Raw genomic sequence first — 12,526 nt, 5'->3', positions numbered from 1 at the left:
GGCAAACACATAGTTAACCTGCAGGTGCAAATGGTGATCACTGCAGTCAGAGTATTATAGCACAGAACCAAGCCCTTCAGCCCCACTCATCCATGCTGCCCAAGTTACCTACCTGAGCTCGTCTCATTGGCCTGCATTTGGCCTATAGCCTTCTCAACTTTTCCCTCTCCATGTACCAAACTGACTGCCTTTCAGTTGTTATTGTACCTGTCTCTATATCGCCTCAAGATTCAGGGGAATAAATTTAAGATAGAGATGAGGGGGAACTGCTTCTCCAGGGAGTAGGCAATGTGTGGAATTCTCTGCCCAATGAAGCATGAGACGCCGCCTCATTAACTGTAATCAAGGGTATGAGAATTGATATGCATCTGTGACATCACTTTGCACAGATGCACCAAAATTCTTACAAAAACAGTTAGATTTTTGAAGAATAGGGAAATTGTGAACTGGGGAACAGATGGGTAAGAGCTGAGCCTACAGATAGATCAGCCATGATCTTAGGGAACGGCAGAGCAGGCTCAACAGGCCAGATGGCCGACTCCTGCTCCCATTTCTCATGTCCTTGTGCAGCACAGTCAATTGTGAACATGAAAAACCACAGCTTTCACAAAGGAACCAGGATTACAAGGTCTGTCTGTTCCCAGAGACAGTGATACCTTCCCCCAATTGTTTCTTCTGAAAAGATGATGATGTTAGTTAAGATGTGTGTAAAGGATCTGACCAGGAGGTATTCAGAGGTGAAACACACTCCATTTGATGAATTACAAGTTTTGCATCATCACGGTCCAACTACACGCTGACAGGCAGACTGGCCTCAATAAGGACAAGACAAACCATTCACCAGTCAGTTCAACTTTATTACCATTCAATTATACAAGTACAAAAGTAAAACATGAAAGTCTGCAGACACTCTGATTGAAACAGTGCTAGAGAAACTCAGTAGGTCAGTCAGTGTCCTTTATGTAGCAAAGATAAAGATACATAACCAAGATTTTGGGGTTGAGCCCTTCATCAAGGTCTGGAAAAATGTTGACAAGTATCCAAACAAAATGATGAGGGTGGGGGGAGCACAGTCCCTAAGGTAGGAGGTAATAGGAGAAGGGAGGGAGGACACAGCACCAGCAAGCAGGGGGAGGAGGGATGGCTCTGTGAATGGAGAGGGAAGGGAGTGGAGAGCTGAGGGAAAGAGGAGGGAGAATGGTGAGTAGGTTAGCAGAAACCGGAGAAGACAATATTAATGCCGTACAGCCCAACAAAACAGCATTCTAATACAAGTACAACCCCATGAAACAGCGTTCTCCAGTCCTTGGTGAAAAAACATGTAAACACGCACACTAATGATATAAATGCAGTACATATATACATGTCTAAAATAAATATTTTTTAATAAATAGCAGAATCTCTGAGGGTTTGTATGAGCAGAGAAACAGCTCTGCACCTATACCATGCCAATACATGCATATCACAGGTCTGCAATGATTCCATATTCCTCAGTGCCCTGCCCATTCAATAATGTCCAGGTGGCAAGTCAAAGTCTTTCCTGCTTCCATGACCTCCTTTGCCAACTCATTCCAGACACCAACAATTTGTTGGGTGAAACCTTTCCACCTCCCCATCACTTTAAACTTGTGCCATCACAGTTTTTCACACCCCCTACTGAGCTATCCCTACTTGCCAAACAGACATTGGCTCTCCAAGCCTTTCAACTTTATACACCTTCATCGTATCAGCTCTTAACCTCCATCAGTCCAGGGAGGACAGTCCTACCACCCCGCTCACATCTTCCAGCTGCTCCCATCGGGGAAGAGGTAAAGGAATATCAGAGCCAGCACCATCAGGGTGAGGACCAGCTTCTTCCCCTGGGCAGCGAGAATGTGGAACGACTGATGAACTACTCATAGAAATCCCTCCTTGACTCTATTATTATTTAACTAGTTACAAACCCAGAGGACCCCAAAACCCAGCAGCAACAGAAATTCACCAAGACAAATTGTTATTTAAACAAAAGTTGCTTTAATTATTTTTAAATATGAAAACAGGATCAAACTTTATCTTATTACTATTAACTTACTTAATCCCCTTCTAATTATAAGCACACATCTATGTAATGTGTGTGTAAGTTTAAAAAAGTTCTTTGATTCACACTCCTATCTCACTTCTCATTCCTCCAGGTCTACTGGTTGCAGGCAATTCTTATACAGTGCACAGAATTTAACATTTATGAATTTCACCAGGCTTTGATACTTGAAAGATAAATGGTTACTACTCAGGAAGGTTCTTGTCAGTTTTTAGAGAGAGATTTGTTGTTCACTGGACACAAACTGATCCCTTCTAATCAGCCACTTCACTGTCTTGCCAAAGAAACTTGTCCCATCAGGGTTTTCCAGATGATAACCTTTTTCTTTCAGGTCACCAAAGAGTTCCTTTTTGTTTCTTTTATTTCACAAGTAAAACATTAGGCAGCCAGTCTTCTCCTCAGGTATGGACCACAAGGGCTTTGACCAGGCTGAATTAAGAACTCACAACCCATCTTCCAAATGGGGTTTTTCCACAAGCTTGCCAGTTCCTGCTGCTGAACTCAATTCTCTCTACCTCTCTCTCACACAAAGAAAAACCTGTTTTTTTCCCCCTGTCTCTGCTTGCAAAACCACATGATCCTCTTAGAACAGTAAACTGCATCAGACAGCCTGTGGCTCCGGACCTAATCCTCCGAGTTCTTTCATCTGTTGCTTTTCAAATCAATAATCCATTAGTGAAGTCTCTATAGGCACTCCTCAAAGCTTTGGCAAAGGTGCTCAGAGCAGGCTTATTTAGCTTGAACAGAACTCCAGTATTTTAAATGAGATGTGTTTTGAAGTGTGACCTACATTAAAAAACCTGCCACAATTTAGCTCCCAAAAACATATCTATATACAATATAAAACACAACATAATCTGTCACAATATATTATATATATATATATATATATACTATAAATTGCTTGTAAATATGCACGCTATGTCAATATATATGTGTCTGGTTTTACACTGAGGACTGAAGATCACCGTTTTGTCCAGTTGTACTTTACAAATGTATGATAATAATAAACATGAACTTGACAGTCCCAACTGATTTGGTCCTTGTAGCCCAACTCCTGGGAACATCCTTGTGAATCTTCTCTGCACCCTCTCATCCTCAGTCACGTGCTTCCTGTGGTGCTGACTGACCAGTGATTTGGAAAGCTGCAACATGACCAGCCCAACTCCTATCTTCAATACCTCTGCTGATGAAGGCAAGTGGTCCATACGCCTTCATCACCACCCTGTCTACTTGTGTTGCTGCTTTCAGTGAACTATGTACCCGAAATCTCTCTGCTCAACGAATCTCCCTACCGGTCAATGTGGACTAACTTCCCAAAGTGTAACACCTTGCTCCTGGCTAGGATAATCTCTACCTGCCGTTCCTTTGGCCACTTCCCCAGTTGGATTTAGATCCTGTTGGAACCTTGGACAACCTTCCATGGCACCACACATTCTAGTCGAGCAATGTTGGCTTCTTAGCACGATTTTGAAAACCGCAGAACACAATGACAAGGTGAGGATTGTGATGAAAACAAAGTGAGTCAGAACTAACAAGAGACCAATTGAGGTAAGAGTGGAAAATCTCCAGGACACATAATGAAGAGGAGCAAGAGATCTGCAGACAAACAAAAGTAAATCAGATAATGAAGGGTTCCAGCCCAAAATGTTGCTTTCCACAGATGCTACCTGACCCACCATGTTCTCGTTCACCAGAGGAAATACTTACACCAGATGAGGTCAATTGATTTAACGCCAGCCAAAAAAATGAGTTTGCTCTCATTTCCCAACTCCTAGCCACAACAGCTCAGGTCATATTCAGGTCAGATACATACAAAACAGGGTCCTTTTTTTTAAAAACTCGGGTAAGGATTTCTGTCTTCACCTTCTCATGCAGAGGCATAGACCCACAATACTGAAAACCATGAAGATGTTTGACTGGACGGAAATAGATTTGTAGGTGTCAGGGAGACAAGAACTTGAAGCCCCAAATATAAAATGATCACCAAAAGATCAGAGGTATTCAGGAGAAATGAGTGATACTTTTTTAAAAAATTTGAGTTGAAAAGTTACGAGAAACCACAGCATTTAGGATTTGTTATCAACTAAAGCCTGAGCAAGAAATATTGTTATTCTTCAAGACCAGAAGTTCTTACCAAAATACAAGCAAGGTTAACAGGAACTATGTATTCACAAACTTGCAATTACAGAATCCTCACTGTAGCCCCTCTGCCCTCACAATTACCCCGAGGTTCAGCAGAGTTCACTTGCAACATTCGAGATAATCTGTGCATGTAATGAAAAGATTCCTCTGCAAGAAACATAAAATGTGATAAATAAATGGGTGAAAACTTGCCTCCTGATGCCAGGACTGACAAAAGTGCAGGCTCCTGGCAAGTCTGTTCTAGACAAGTCTTGCATTAAGCCCTGTATTTGATAGCAACACCAGAACAAAGTTCAGTTGGAACAAACTCTCAGCATAAATACGGATTCGCAATGCAACTGTGAGTCAGTGCATTCACCACTCTCAGGTCATTGATAAACATCAAATAAAGAGATAGAGTCATGGTCACAGAGCCACGATCTCACTGAATGGGGTGCCAGAAACAAAAATTTTAATTTAGACATACAGCACAGTTACAGGCCTTTCTGGCCCATGAGCCCATGCGGACCAATTACACCCAACTGACCTACAACCCCCAGTACATTTTGAAGGGTGGGAGGTAACTGGAGCTCCCAGGGAAAACCCATGCAGACATGGGTTAGAATGTATAAACTCCTTACAGACAGCGTAGGATTTGAACCTCGGTCCCAATCGCTGGTATTATAACAGTTTTGCGCTAACCACTATGTTAACTGTGCCACCTCACAAGGGGGCAAATGAATTGTACCTGCTTATTACAGCACTCAAATACAGCACTGAACATACAGTACCACAGACCAGCCAGAGCCTCCTGGCTCCCGTCCATGTCACTCAACCCAAAGGCTGATGCAGATTGTCTCACCTATGTTTTGCCTGTCTCCAGGTTTACTTGAAAGGCCTGTTTGGGGCCCCGGAATGTGGGAAGGGAGGAGGTATGGGCATGAGTGTGACACCTCCTGCATCCACGGGGGAAGGTGCTGGGGGGGGGGGTGAAGGGATGAGTGCACGAGAGAATTATGAGGAGACTGTCCCTACGTAAGGCAGAGAGGGAAAGATGTGACTGGTGGTGGAATCCTATTGTAAGTGCCGGAAATTCCAAAGGACAATGTATTGGATGTGGAGGCTGGTGGGCTGGTAGGTGAGGACAAAGAGGATTCTGTGTTTGATGCATCTGGGGGCAGAGGGGGCCAGGGCAGATGAGTGGGAAATGAAGGAGATGTAGGTGAGGGCTGAGTTGATGGGGAAACCATGTTTGTGGAAGAAGGCAGACATTTCAGAAGATCTGGACTGGAAGACCGCATCTTGGAAACAGATGCAGCCGAAATGGAGAAATTGAGAGAAGGGAATAGAATCTTTGCGGGGTCAGGGTGTGAGGAAGTGTTGGGACATTGATATTCAGAGGGTTGGTTACCTTTCTGACACACAAAGCTTCACACTGATGCCTGGTTATTTTCACTCAGTTTGAGTGTGAGCTCTTATAAAGAGAAATATACAGATAATGTCACAAAACAGTAAGGAAAATCCCCCCCCCCCCCACCTTGAAGCAAAGTATATATATATGACTGCTGAATCACCGACTGACAGCCACAACTCCCAAACAACAGACCTGCTGTCATATGGAGGAGCAAAGGCAGTCAGCACAGCACCAGACAGTGTTCCTGCCTCGCTCAGTAACTTGATTTCCTTTTGTAAGCTGCAAATTTCAGCAATTTTCACTTCAAGATCTGAGCTTTGCAGCTAATGATAATTGAGCAATGCAGGTACAAAAGTAAAACTCGATATTTGAAGGGGAGCGCAACATGGACTCTGCCTCTTCCTGAAACCAAGAACTTCATCTTAGTTTGGCACCTGCAGGGACGGCCTCCCTCGTGAAATCAATGCCAAAATGCTCTGGATAGTTTCACAGTTTTGTAGGAATACAGCTGGCACACAGACATACATCCAACTCTGTGACCACCTGTTTTAACAGCTTACTGTCTGATAAATGGAGGTTCCTGGTTGAACACATTGACTGATGCCATTCATATACACTTTAACTCATTGCATTTAAAAGCCATAACCCACTCACTTCAGGGTGAGCTTCAATCTCTCTTCCTGCCCGCCTGCACACATGACCAGCAAAAGAGCCTCAGCTTGCACATTTCTACAGCCAATCACTTGCTTAGAAACAGTAATGCAAAGGAGTCAATGGCACTGCCTTCAATGTTAAGTGACAGTTCATCAGACAGCGTTGCCTTTCCCCTTCTAATCAATGCACAGCCAATGGAACAGATAGCAGCACTGAAGATCCTGAATATGACTATGTAAGAGGACAGTGGCGGAGGGGGTAAAGAGGGTGCATGGCAGGCCAGCCTTCAATGGGCAGTGCAAGGAGTAAAGAAGATGTGATGCAGCTCTACAAAGTTTTAGCGAAGCCTCACTTAGAGTACTGAATGCCTTTCTGGTCACCCCATTGCAGAAAGTATGTGGAGGCTTTTGATAGGGTACTTCCAATCCTTTTGATTGTTGAACAGTTCCCACAAAGTATAGAAGAGATGCAGAAGGCGCATTGACTGTAAAAGGAGGGCTGTGGTAAGATGGAGAGATTGGTTCAAAGGTTCCTTTTATTGTCACATAGTAATACATTAAAAATGTGAGATAGGGAGAAAATGGCACTGTATATATTTGAAAAGGAAAAAGTATGTATCATGGTTAATGTGGTTTATGGTGTGAAAAATAAAAAATTTTTAAAAAAAAGTGAGATACATGATAAAATTCAATATGATATATTTCAAGTAAGAACATACTGCTGGAGAATATCAGCAGGTCAGCATATTTTATATAGCAGATACATAAACAATGTTTCGGGCTTGAGCCCTTCTAGGTATGAGCAAAATGTAGGCAGACATCTAAATTTGGGCACCTGACTACATTTTGATGAAGGGCTCATGTCCAAAATGTTGGTTATGTATCTTTGCTTCTGAAGTATAGGAATGCACCACTTAACGTCCATTCAGGCAACATCCAACCCCAAATACATCCATAGTCCCATAAAGTTATGATGGTTCAGAAATCCCGATCGGAGAATGGGACGGAGCAGACGTAATCGGACGTACACAACATCTTCTCATGCAACTTGTGTCTTTAGTATACAATGGCTTATGTAGGTAGGTACTGTACTTTCTATCATGGCTCCAAAACACAGCAAAACCAGAGCTAGTGATAGTAGCAGCAAGAGGCAAAGGAGAAGCATTGATTTAAACAGGTGCGGAAGAGGGTCACTGTTACGGGATTAGCCAAATTCTTTGCAGACCTTAACAGCTTGCTGAAGAGATGGACCCAAAGACTGAACACTTTTCACTGATAGAGACGAAGGCTCATGATTGTTTGCTCCATATAAAGAAATTTATGAAGAAAAGAAAAAGCAAACGAGACAAACAACACTGGACATGTTCCTGAAGAAGCCACCACCTCCCCAAGAAGAGCCTCAGCCAGGTCCTTCAGGCATCATAGAGTGAAGGTTCATCTATGGAGGTTATTCGACCTGAAACTCTTCCAGTAGAACACTATGAGGAAGTTGAGAAGAGTGATGTAGATGATCCTAATCCTCTTGGTTAAATTGTGTGTGATACAGGCTAAGAAACTGTTTACATAAAAGCTTTAAAGTGGAAAATAGATTAAACAGTTTAATTTAGCGCAAGTTCAGTATTCCATATAGCTTTGCTAAGTATATACAGTTATATGATGTTCGCACAACATCCACATTGCATAACGCCCAATTTGACAGAATGTATCATGGACGTTAAGCAGCACATAAATAACTTCTGCTGAGTTTCTCCAACATTGTGATTTTTCTTCAGAAGTACCTCTTTGGCTGTAAGGCAGTTTGGGAGATACTGACAGATGAGAAAGTTGCAATAGGAATACAATTCTTCTGTTGTCTGGCCTGTTACTGTGCTGTATGTCAAAAAATTTTTAAATTAAATTTAAATTTAAAAATTTAGAAGTACAGATACATAATTAATTCTTGTCCTCAGCACCCTCGTGAATCCCGGTTCTGATTCCTGATCCTCATGCGCCAGTCTCCAGAAGCCCGTAGCTTGTGAGGGTCCTTTGACTGCAAGTTGCCAACAGCCTCTGAGGGCCCTTCGACCGCAAGTCACCACAACACGCAGCCTGTGTGGGTCCTCCAGCCACAGAGCTCCTCACAGGACCACCACCATGGTCACCATCCTGTAGGGTCGTCTCCTATACTTCTTCTCAACTGGTGGGGGGAGGGGTAGGTATTCTCCCTATTTCTGGTGCCCTGAGCTGGTTTGCAGCTCCTGTAGAGTCTGCAACCCTTCATGGTACACTGCTGAGTGCATGCACCACCATCTCAAGTGCAAACCAGTGTTTGAAGGATTTTTAAAAACCATTGTTGGCTCCTTTAACAGGAAATTTATGGACGGTTCTATCATAATTAGGTCCAGGCAGTAGGACCATGCGCAGTAGTGCTGTGTCTCCTCTCCCCGGGTCCACATCAACAGCAGCACTGCAATTCCAGCACTTTTTTTTGGATAGACTGGAACGCTGGAGGCAGAGGGGTGACCTTTCAGAGGTTTATCAGATTATAAGGGCATGCATAGATTGGAGTATTCCCCCCCCCCCCCCCACCCAGTGTAGAACAGACGAGCTCCAGAAGATCCAGGTCCAAGGTAAGAGGGGAGAAATGCAAGAAGATCTGAGGTGGGGATATGGAAGGGGATGTCAGAAGTGATGGCAGAGGTAGGGACAACAACAGTGCTTAAAATACACGAGACCCAGACGGCCTAATACCACCTTCCCCAGTCATTTCAAATAATTCCTTTCCCCTGGTCTCTCTCTTTTCCCATACCCAGTCTCCCTTCCTCCAGCTCCCCACCCTCTTTCCTTCCTCCTCGTATCAGAGCCACACTCCCTCCATGAGGAAAGATATACCTGGTGATTGAATGCAGGAATCATTCGAATCATTTGGTGAGTTTACCTGATGGAGAGAAATGAACTGCACAGGAACTCATCAAAACGCTGGAGCACAGAAGGCAATTGTGGGTTGTGGAGAGTTGAACGAGAAAAGTACAAATGAGCTCAGAGATCAGGCTGGATCTTGAATTTCACAACAGGTGCCTGTTGTCCTATGACTGATGAGGCAGCAAAGAACTGGTGGTTGCCACCCAGACTTATCAGCTCCAGTCCTTCATTCTCTTGTTCAAATTCCAGGAACAACCCCCACCCACCAGGACTGCTGCAGGAAAAGGAAGCAACTCACATCCACTGCTCTGTCGGTAATTGGGGATTGGACACAAACCCAAGCCTGATCAAACAATGCCTACCCGTGGCCAGTAATGAATAAATAATATTTTTTTAAATTGTAAAACCCACAGCTTTGCTTGACATCAAACAGAGGATTAGGATGATCTGGCAGCTGTTCAGTACACACACACACAACTGTCCCCGTATAGTTGCAGGTCCTTTATCACAAGACTGTCACCACTGAGTACAGGAGGGAACAACCCAATACAAATAAACTCCCTCCCTCCCTTCCTTCCCCCATGTCTTGGCTCAGCTGTCACAATGCAACAAGCTCAAGATTGTGGCCGTTCTTGCATCAGGAATCCATACACAGATATCACCCAGCATTGTAGCCCATTGACAGATCAGCTTTAGAACATTACAGCACAGGCCCTTCAGCCCTCAATGTTGTGTCGACCTATATATTCCTCCTAAAAAAAGTACTAAACCCTTCCTACTGTGTAACCCTCTAATTTTTCTTTCATCCAAATGTCTGCCTTAGAATCTCTTAGGTACCCCTAATTTTCAGCCTCCACCACCATTCCTGGCAACACATTCCAGGCACCCACAACTCTGTGATAAAAGAAAATTACCCCTGATGTCTCCCCTAAACTTCCCTCACTTCACTTTGTACAGATGTCCTCTGGCTTTACTATTCCTGCTCTGGGAAAAAGTTACTGGCTGATCACCTTATCTATGCCTCTCAGAATCTTATAGACCTCGGTTAAGTACCTCTCATCCTTCACTCCAAAAAGAAAAGTCCCAGCTCTGCTAACCTTGCCACATAAGACACATTCTCCAATCCAGACAACATCCTGGTAAATCCCCTCCGCATCCCTTCCATAGCTTCCACATCCTTCTTGTAATGAGCTTTAGTAAAACACATATGTCTCCAAGCACCGTGGATGAAACAAAAACACAAAGCTGGAGAAACTCATTTGGTCAAAAGGTGTACTTTATGTAGCAAAGATAAAAATACATAACCTACGCTTTGGGCTTGAGCCCTTCACCTAGATGAATTATGTTCATCAGTTATGCATCTTTATTTTGCTATATAAAGTACACCTTTTGACTTGCTGAGTTTTTCCAGCTGTGTTTGAGCTGTAGCCTCCAGTCGAGTTCCCCAACACACAAGTGTCTGCAGTTTCCACACTTTCCAGCTCCAGGTAAGTATGAAAACACTATGACTATAAGCAAAGAGGAAAAAAAAAGACCTCCCACCCCTCCCAACAAAGCAACCCAGATTTGTTGCTAGTTATTGCATTGCTGCATCTGGGAACTTCCTGGCCACCACATCAAGTTATTCTATCTGTCAGCCCACGTTGACCATGAGAATGAGATGGCTTGACGGGCGTCCGCTTAGAACAGAGATGCGGAGGAATTTCTTCACCCAAAGAGCAGTGACTCTGAGGAATTTGTTGTCACAGGCGGTTGTGGAGGCCAGTCACTGGGTGCATTTAAGGCAAAGGTTATGGGGAGACGGCCAGGCAGTGGGAAAATGGATCAACTCATGATGAAATGGCAGGGCAGACTCAATGGGCTGAATGGCCTATTTCTCTCCTAAATTTTGTTTTAAGAGTAGGGAAGCAATGCTGTATTTAAAGATCAGTCATGACCTTATTGAATGTCACATGCGTCCAGCTGACATTGTTCTATCTTCCTTATCCATGCATTTGTCTTGGAATTGTCCCCACCTCAACCACTTCCTCTGGCAGCTCGTTCCACACACCCACCCCCATCTGTATGAAAAACTTGCCCCTCACTTCCCTTTTAAATCTTTCTCCTCTCATCATCAATCGACACCCACTAATTTTAAAACTCTAACCCTATGACTAGTCACCTTGTCAACCTCTGCCCCTCATGATTTTATATACACTTCAGGGACTTGGCAATCAGAGGAAGATAACTGAGAGAGGCTGAGCCAGCAGCCAATAAAGGGAAGAGAAGCTCTAATGAAGCAACCATTGTCCGTGTGGCCCCAGTGTGAGTGAGGACAATCAGAGGCTTTGCCTCCTGAGGATCCGGTGAGCAGAGACTGAGCAAGTGACAGCAGCCCTAAAGAGGGGGGAAAAAAAAGGCTTCAATAAAAAGGTACAGGTAATAGCAGGTGAGGTCTTTTTGCCAGATTGAGCAGTGGGAATGGAAGCTAGGGCACTGGTACACTCTACTTGTAGAATGTGGGAAATCAGGGAAGCTACCAGTGTCCCTGATGACTACACCTGCATATGCGAAGAACACAAGAACAAGTCAGCCATTCAGCCCAATGAGCCTGCTCCACCGTTCAATGTGATCATGGCTGATCTGATGACAGGGTCATCTCCACCTATCTTTTCCCGCATATCTCTTAATTCCCCTACTATGTAAAAATCTATCTAACCTTGTCCAATATATTTACTGAGGTCACCTCCACTACTCCAATGGGCAGCAAATTCCACAGATTCACCATCTTCTGGGAAAGCAGTTTCTCCTCATCTCCATCCTAAATCTACTACCTTAGATCTTCAGGCTAGTTCTCGGCTCATCTAACAGCAGAAAAAAACTTATCTCTATCTTATTTATCCCTTTCATAATTTTATATGTTTCTCTAAGGGCTTTCTTCTGAACTCCAGCAAGTACAGTTCCAGACAATTCAATCTCTCCTCACAGGCCAACCACCCCCATCTCTAGAATCAACCTGGTGAACCTCCTCTGCACCACCTCCAAAGTCAGTACATCCTCTTCAAGTGAGGAGACGAGAACTGAATGCAGTTCTCACGATGCAGCCTCAACAGCACCTTGTACAGTTGCAGCAGAACCTCCCTGCTCCTAAACTCAATCCCTCTAGCAATGAAGGTACCTTCTTGATAGCCAGCTGCAAACCTTTTGTCATTCATACACAAGGACTCCCAAGTCCTTCTGCACAGCAGTATGCTGCAATCACTTGCCATTTAAATAATAATCTAATCTTCCATTTTCCTTCCAAAATGGATAACCTCACACTTACCAATTGTACTCCTTCTGCCAGTCTCTAGTCCATTTACTTCAGCACCCTTTCCC

General features: G+C 43.8%; 1 protein-coding gene across 5 annotated transcripts in view; it reads right to left on the bottom strand.

Annotated features, from left to right (window-relative positions):
• Positions 1-12,526, bottom strand: part of LOC138738599 (1-acyl-sn-glycerol-3-phosphate acyltransferase gamma-like) — a 50,837-nt gene that overhangs the window by 22,879 nt on the left and 15,432 nt on the right. The window contains exon 1 of one of the 5 annotated variants that reach the window (XM_069889134.1): positions 9,140-9,363. The exons of 2 other annotated variants lie outside the window; for them this stretch is intronic. The gene's annotated coding sequence lies outside the window, so the exon portion shown is untranslated. Of the gene's footprint in view, positions 1-4,414; positions 4,504-9,139; positions 9,364-12,526 lie in introns of those variants that run through there. 2 more of the 5 variants (XM_069889131.1, XM_069889133.1) reach the window with 2 other exon arrangements.

This window comes from Narcine bancroftii, chromosome 7, assembly GCF_036971445.1.
Source record: "Narcine bancroftii isolate sNarBan1 chromosome 7, sNarBan1.hap1, whole genome shotgun sequence".
NCBI lineage: Eukaryota > Metazoa > Chordata > Chondrichthyes > Torpediniformes > Narcinidae > Narcine > Narcine bancroftii.
This window is presented reverse-complemented; position numbering and strand designations above follow the sequence as displayed.